General features: G+C 42.9%; 1 long non-coding RNA gene across 2 annotated transcripts; it reads right to left on the bottom strand.

The window, feature by feature from the left end:
• Positions 1-425: 425 nt before the first annotated feature.
• On the bottom strand, positions 426-5828 carry LOC135298232 (uncharacterized). Of its 2 annotated transcripts, none has more exons than XR_010360251.1 (3): positions 5517-5828; positions 5283-5349; positions 426-5091 (listed from the first exon to the last, which is right to left on the bottom strand). It is a non-coding gene; the product is annotated as an uncharacterized LOC135298232 (long non-coding RNA). The 2 variants fall into 2 exon arrangements; XR_010360257.1 differs by having other exon boundaries at positions 5283-5330.
• Between the last annotated feature and the right edge of the window lie 1929 nt (positions 5829-7757).

Genomic DNA, 7757 nt, shown 5'->3' with positions numbered 1-7757 from the left:
ATTTCCTACATCAACTCCAGGTAATCTGGTACATTTCTCACCACTTCATTTACAAGAACTGTAAGTGGGGGAAGAGAAGGAAGAGAATTCTGCAGCTTCTGCATAATATAACCAAATATCATCATCCTCCTCCTCCCAAAATGGCTTAAAATAGATTCACAGTAGACTCTCAGTTTGGGGGTTCTTACTATCATGCCATTGTTTCAAGCTCTGCAATTCAGAAGACTGGGAACTGAGGTTGTATTTCTGGTAATGGGAACTGAGTCTGTAATACAACACTCTGAACCAGGACTCCAAGAAGAAAAACAAAATAATGAAAATGGGCTGCATATTGGGAAGACAGCATAGAGATTTGACATTGCACACAAAGCCTTATTTCCACACTCCTTGCTTACTTCTACTGGTGTCCAAATTGAGTTTTTGTCTTTCTTCTACTGCATTTGTTCCCTACTTTAGGGCCAACTGAGCACTTTTCTTTGTAGGCACTTGAGGAACTCGAAGCAAGACAATGAAAGCTTTCTTGAGAGATAAAGCCAAGTCATGCAAAGTGAGCAAACCTTAGTATTTATACTGATTAGGAATGTGAGCCTCACACTACTGTATGGTATGTTGTATCAAGAGCCCTGAGTCAGATAGACATGCTTGGGAAAAACAAGAAGGGAGTCACCTCTGACTGCCTGAAGCTCTCAGCCAGGTCTCACATGCAGTCTCCCTCTACGCTCTGCCTGAGAGAACAGAGCTGAAAGCAAGCAAACACAGACAAGAAACTCCAGCACCACGAAAAACCAGAGCCTACCTCCCTCTGGTCCTCTTTTCATAGCCTAAACAGACTGCAAGAGTGGCCAAAATACATCCAGAGCTGCTTAATCCAGCATTTTCTTCTTTGTCTATGCCCTTGCAGCCATTTAGCCCTAGCTACTCTCAGTATCTCAGCTCAGTGATACAAATCCCTTGGAGAGCCTGTCCATCACTCTCTACTGCTTAATCCTCCTCTGTCTCAGGAGACTGAGGATGGGACCTGCAGCTTAAGTTTCTCCAAAGAGATTTTCTGTGTATAAGACACTACCATGCATTTCCTAGCCAACTTTATGAAAATCCTGTACTGTCCAGGTAACTCTAAGGAACAAAGAAAACTGGAGAACAGACAGCCGGAGCACTTTTGCTGTTGTGCACCACTTGACCTTTGTATTCATGTCATAGTAAGGATCTTCAACCAAATCAACTCTCTAAGCAATGATTTACTCTACCTGTACTTCTCTGCTGGTTAAAGATTCCGTAGTTTTTTGTTTTTTGGAACCAAAGCAGAAGCCCATCAACCTCTGTGTTTTTTCTCACACATGTCATGTGTGGGAAATGGACTTGCAATTCAAACATAATTCTCCTCTCCTCACTTCTTTGCTTCAGCTGGGCTGCTCTTCCTCTCACACCTACTTTCTGAAGGGAACGTGACCGAAAATTGGAAAATAAGCACTGAGAGTGGATCTACAGAGCACAGATGCTTTCTTTGCACAAGTATCTGTAAGAACCACTTGGTTAAAAGAAATTAAAACATTAGTTTACAGTGAATGAGGTTCCCCTCTTTCTGTGCAGCCTCACAAAACAGGCTGCATTATATGTTGGCTCACAGACCAATTAATGAAATTTAGGATCTTTTTTAGACTAAGAAGTTGCTGAGATGAGAGCAAATGGCTGAAGGGAAGGGGCTGGATGACATACTCTGCTGAGCTGTATGTGAAGAGTGATGTGAAACTGTTTGAACTCACTAGTCAGCAGGACAAGATGACAGAGAAGCTGCTCATATAAAAAAATAATGTGAATTATCTACATTTTTCTGAGGGCTTAACAGAAAAAGGAAAAGGAGAAATTAAAAGAAAAAAAAAAGAGAGCTGTTGAATAAGGGTATAATAAAGTGCAATTAACTCCATGTTGTGTGTACAGCAATTTCCTCCAACACATCCTCAATGCAAATGAGGCACAGCAAGAACCAAGGTCAGTGGAGGAAGCAGTGCTTTTTACAGAGCATTTACCTGTGGAACTTATCTTTTATAAATGATAATTAAGAATAAGGATGACTAAATCCTGATAGTTTCAGCCCAAATTTGGATTCTGCTATTGTAAGTACCATGTAAGCATACAGAAAATCAAACCTGCCCTCAAATATCTGCAGTCTAAAGACAATAAGCTAGAGAAGGAAGGAAATGTTTATCACATACAGACAACAAGCTACATGGTAGCTTGCATCACTGAAGGGAGAAAGCCAGGCAAGTCAATTTACTTAAGGGTAGGAGTATAATAAAGAAGGACATTATGGAAAATGGGGGAAAGGGCTGGATAGGAGATGACTTGTTGATGGGCTTGATTTCCTGGTTCAGAACTCACCCTGAGCCAAGCAGGCACAGAGGTCTGCCTTGTGCAGTCTGCTGGCTGCAACCATGAACCCCTGTGCAGTGTGGGACTCTGCAGAGGAGCCTCCCAAAAAGTGCAGCACTGCTCCCTTCCCAGGGAGCACAGCCAGGGCTCCTCAGCATCCTGCACAGGACTGGTCACCCCCAGCGTGCATCACTCAGTGGAGTATCTCTCTCACCACTGTTTCTGAGAGCAGGAGACCCAGGCAGTGACCCAGGCTGCCAAAGCAATGCTCTGTAGAAACATTTGCTCTCTTTACCATTTACTGTTCTTTGCATTTTCTGGTGAAATTTCTCAGGAGCAAAAACAAATCCCAAGTAGCATCTTAAAGCTATCAGGATGAGTATACTCCATAACACAAGGAAGTACCCATGGAGACCCTTCTGGCTTTCTCCCTGCCTGCAAAGCTATTCTCTTCTTTAATGAAAACAAGGATTTCAAGAGAGAGAAGGGGAAATGGTGCACAAACAAGACTATCCCAACATTCAGTCATTTGGGGGCCATGCTGCAGGTCCAAGTCCCACAGTTTATCTGAGAAAGCAGTGTCCCAGCAATGCACAAGGTTTAAATGCATATATGTACCCTTTTTAGGCTTTCAGAACTTCGGTGGTACACCAAGCTTAAAAAAAAAGTTTGAATTCTTCAAGCATTTTTCTCCCAGGTCAAGGAAAAATGCTCCCTTTCAAAATGCTTATTAAATTACTTTGGGTTCATATATGAAGTGGATAATTCTGGATTTCTGCCTTCTCTCAGAACAATGAGCAAATGGGTATCTATGCTGTTAACTCCCCTATTGATTTTGTGATTCACAGTGTAATCAATTTGCCTGTCTCTCCCCAGACTTCTGCCTCAGGGCAAGGAGAGTTATACTAATGGTATGGGACAGTGGGGCTGTCTCTGTTTGCTGCTGTTACAAATACTGCTGATCTGTGAACACACACACTCAATTTTCTTTTATTTTTTATGGCCTCCTTCCTCTCTAATGGCACATTCACCTTAGGAGGTCAGCAAGTAGGTAAACCACAGATTCCCATAACAATTAGTATCCTCCCCATGTCTGCACCCAGCAGACTAATACAGCCCACTCACAACTTACCAAGATTGTCAATCTGCATCCCTTACCACCATGACTTAGGCTTTATCTGTTTCTCTTCAGTCATATCAGCACTGTATGTTGATATTCTTATATTTGTGGATCATATCAGCTTGTGACTCACTGACTCTTTGCTAACACAACTATGTGGTTTAAGAGAGATTTGCTTCAGCTGAAGCAGTATTCACTTTTTCTTTCTTCCTGAATCTCACTATCCTCCAGTCCAACCTACACTCTTTGCATTCCACTAGCAAGTAATACAACCCGTGAGTGATTTTGCATCCTTCTTTCAAATGCTGCATTGTCTTGGCTAACAATGTTTGCCAAAGTCTCTACATCAGCACATTTTGAGCTCTGGCATGTTTCTGCATTTCTTCTCGTTTTTAGATTTCATTTTCTTGTGCCTCCACAGTACTGGACAGTTGTTCAACCTTCTTAAATGTCCTAAACCAGCCTGGGGGTTTCCCTCTGCCTTGCAAATTAGAATCAATCTATATAATTGGTCAGTTTTGTATTGTCTAGTTAATAATATTCTCTGACCCCACTCAGTGCACAGCAATTCATCAGGGACCATGTTAACTCCCTTGATGGAAAAAGTTGGTGTCTTAGTTTGCATATTTAATTTGTATTCACATACTAAAAACAGAACAAGAAAATGTACTCTTCACCTCTTCTCTTTACTTGGTCACAATTCAAAAGTCTGAGACATATCAACTGATTCAGAATGGGAGGAAAGAAAAAGTCTTATGACTGTCTTCATCTTTTGCTGGTACCCACTGTCTGCATAAAAGGCTTTTTCAGTTGGCCTCTGCTTCTCCAGAGCCACGTCAGCTGTGGTGCCATTTTTAGCTGTGACATTTTCCCCACTCAGAATATTTTCTTAGTCCATTATACCCCGTGTACCATCTGCCGTACAATAGCCACACCGTGCCAAGAAGCCTGGTCACAGTCTGCTTTATTCAGTGGACGAGCTAGCTAATTGCTAAGCCTGGCACAATATGAGCCTGCCCACAGCACAGCATCCCATTCCCACTGCTCATGCCCTGCCTTCTCCGGGGTACAGCAATGCAGCCCAGCCTGGCAGACAGCTGTGAGCACCCATTTGTTCCGACACACAGCGGCCGTGCTTCCATGCACCTGCTGGGAGCACAGGAGGGAGCAGCCACGCTGCAGGCCCCCAGATGCCCTTTGTTCCCAGTGTCATGCTGAGAACATGGCAGGCAGGAGGAGGCTGTGAGACTGGGAGCTGAGGAAGGCACTGCACATCCTGGATGCAAATTGTCCGAGTGATTCTGCTGTCCTGCCTGGTGCCAAAGAGTGCTGGAGGGGTAAGGAACAGGAAGGCTGGGGTTGTAGTGTTGTCTCTAGCTTTATATTGGATGCAGCCTCACTAATGTGAGCCAGGATCATCTAAGCTGTGGAACAAAGGGCAGGTGCCAGTTTTAGTATCTCCCTTTCAGGTTGTACAGTTGTTGGCTCTGAACACCACTGTAGAGTGCAAACATCCAGTCTCATCCTTCTCCCCTGCAAGCTGGCCACTGCTCCTCGAATCCACAGGCTCCTTGAATCCACAGGCAGTGACACAGACCAACCTGCCAAGAGAAGCACCACAGGGTAACACTCAACACCCTTGCTCCACCTGTTTCAGTGTGTAGTGAAAAAAGATGCCAAGGCTGAACACAATCCTGACATAACTAGGGAAACCTCCCAGTCCCACAGCTGTGACACCCCATCAGCCTGTGTTACCCAAGGAGGGAAGACTTCTTGTCCTGCCCAAACACACCAGCACACTCTGAGCTGCTGCTCTCTCTGCATCTGCTGCTCTCTCAGCCTCTACAGACAAAAGAATGCTTGATATGACAATGACACATTTTCTTTTTGATCACTGGGTATTTAGAGATGGGTATTTAGGCCAGATGCTACTTCTACATGGTGGAAATCAGAAAAAGTTTGGTGGAAAGGGAAGGAAGAATAACATAATGTACCAGGAGTCTAATACCACAGTATTAATACTCACTTGTTAACCCCTACTGTAATTCCCAATCAAAGTAACCTTTCCTTGGAACATCTCAAGGCCCAGATCTGTGGTGTGGTGTGGTCCCTCCACCAAAGTCAGTAGAAACTGATGGCACAATGCAGCATTTTGTAAGATCAGGCCCTTGATAACAAGAGGGCTCTGAAAAAGAGAGCCCACCAGATGCATTTGTAGAGGCATAGTGCCTGTCCTCTCTCAGTCCTGGAGGGGCCAGGAAAGAAAACTGTGCCTGAAGAGGCTGCCTGTGGGAAGCAGGTCCTTTGTGGCACTTCTCCTGGGCTGAACATACCTGCCAGTGCCACTCACCAGTGCCTTGGGAAGCAGGAAAAAGCAGCTCTCAGTCTGTTTCTGCCTATCATCCATTTGCTGGGAAGAAGCCATTTGGATACAGCCTCTGCACTTTGCTTGGTGATAGGTTTCATTCATAAAAGCCTTTCCATGAAGTCACTTATTTTGGGGTTGGCAGATCCCACTCACTTGTGCAAAAGGCAAGCAGAAGCCTGCTCTAAATAAAGAGAAGGGAAGGTATAAGAAAGGCAAGGAGAGGAGCTATGTTGTTACAAATCAGTTTCTGCACTGGCAGCTAATCAACATTTACACTACTTCAAATATTTAATATCCAGAAGAATTACTGTTCCTAAAATGAAGAATTGAAGAAGAATTACCGTTCACAAAATGCAGTTGAGGCAATTTTACATGTAGCTTATTAGCAGCAATGGATTATACTGAACACACTATTCTTAAAGTGAGACATAAAGCCTGCAATATGTAAATGCAATTTTATTCTATTCTTCCTCTTTCCCTTGAAATGAGAAGGGCTTGCCAGAGACAAAATGGGGTTTACTAAAGTAGGAGAAACTGTAAAATGGCAAACTAAACTGCAGCTGACTTCACACAGTAATTAATGAGAGAGATACTGCCTCTCTGGTCATGTGCATCCTATGCATCATTGCTTGAATGGCTGCTCAACTGGAGAGCAGCTCGTCTGTAAAACAAAAGAAATGGGGGGAAATGACAGCAGTTAATATAAACAGAGATTTGTCTAATATTTTTGTGGAATTAAAGAAATGTTTATTAAGGCACTGCATTTTGAAATCTGTATAAAGCACTGCAGTTCTTAAGGTATCAATATAGTGGGACACAAATGAAACAAACAGCAAGCTATCAATGCAACAAATTATTGCCTCGTGGATAGAGACAATTTAAATCCAAGCTGCCATTAACAATAATAGTATTTCACTGTACCCTCCCTCACATGATGCTAAGAACATTCCTTCTAAATAACAAATACCTCTGAGATGCAACTATATTTTCTTTTTTTAAAAAAAGGTTTCCATTTCTTTGATATCCAAGTGCTATTTAAGTAGACAAAAAAGAGGACTTGACTGAATGTAAGAAAACACTCTTAGTTGTCCGGTCTATAGTTAATAATTTCCAGCTCTTCCTATCACCCCGTTAAAGATTTAGACAATTCAGTGCTGGGACTTAAAGGAAGGTAGCACTGGTTAGTGGCTAGTGCCACCTTGTGAACAAAACCCCAAACACCCTTCCTTCACCATTTTTACCAAACTACTTATGCAGCAGAGTGAAAAACTAAAATCCAACTTTTGCACGAGTAAGTAACTTCATTATAAGACGTTTATCCCATATTTAGGGATAAAACATGAGATTAAGACTCCAACCAGGCCAGACAAGAGCTTGAAAAAATGGAGACAGTCTAGAAAGAAGAGAATTATTTTACAGTACAGCTGGTGGTAAAAGAAGCTATTCCTTTTTCACTGCATTTCAAACAACACAAACACAGGTCCAACTTTCCTATGGATTCCACAAAAGTGGGATTTGCAGTGTCCTGACCAGGAACAGATAGGAAAGACAGGAGAGATCAGAGGAAGAGCACTTCAATACAGTTTTCTCCTCCTCGCTCACCTCTCCTACAGCCCCACTCCATCCCATGATTTTGAGTACCTACTTCATTAGGGTTTTTTGGTCAGGTTTGTCTGTATCAGTGGTTCCTGTTTTCCCAACATCAAGGATCAGGAAGGAGGGGATGCATTAGATCTCCCATCCTAAAGTACAAGCCCCTTTGCCATCCTAGAGGTGCAAGCAGCTCTCAAGGAAGTCAGATGAATTTTCCCCTCAGCTTTGACAGAAGGACCCTTTTACCCTTCCCATTTCTAATTTGAGAAAGTACTTCCAGTTTTGTCCTTTTACCCAAACCTTTCC

The sequence above is a fragment of the Passer domesticus genome, chromosome 1, assembly GCF_036417665.1.
Source record: "Passer domesticus isolate bPasDom1 chromosome 1, bPasDom1.hap1, whole genome shotgun sequence".
Classification (NCBI taxonomy): Eukaryota; Metazoa; Chordata; class Aves; order Passeriformes; family Passeridae; genus Passer; species Passer domesticus.
The sequence above is the reverse complement of the archived record's forward strand: the minus strand, read 5'-3'. Positions and strand labels throughout refer to the sequence as shown.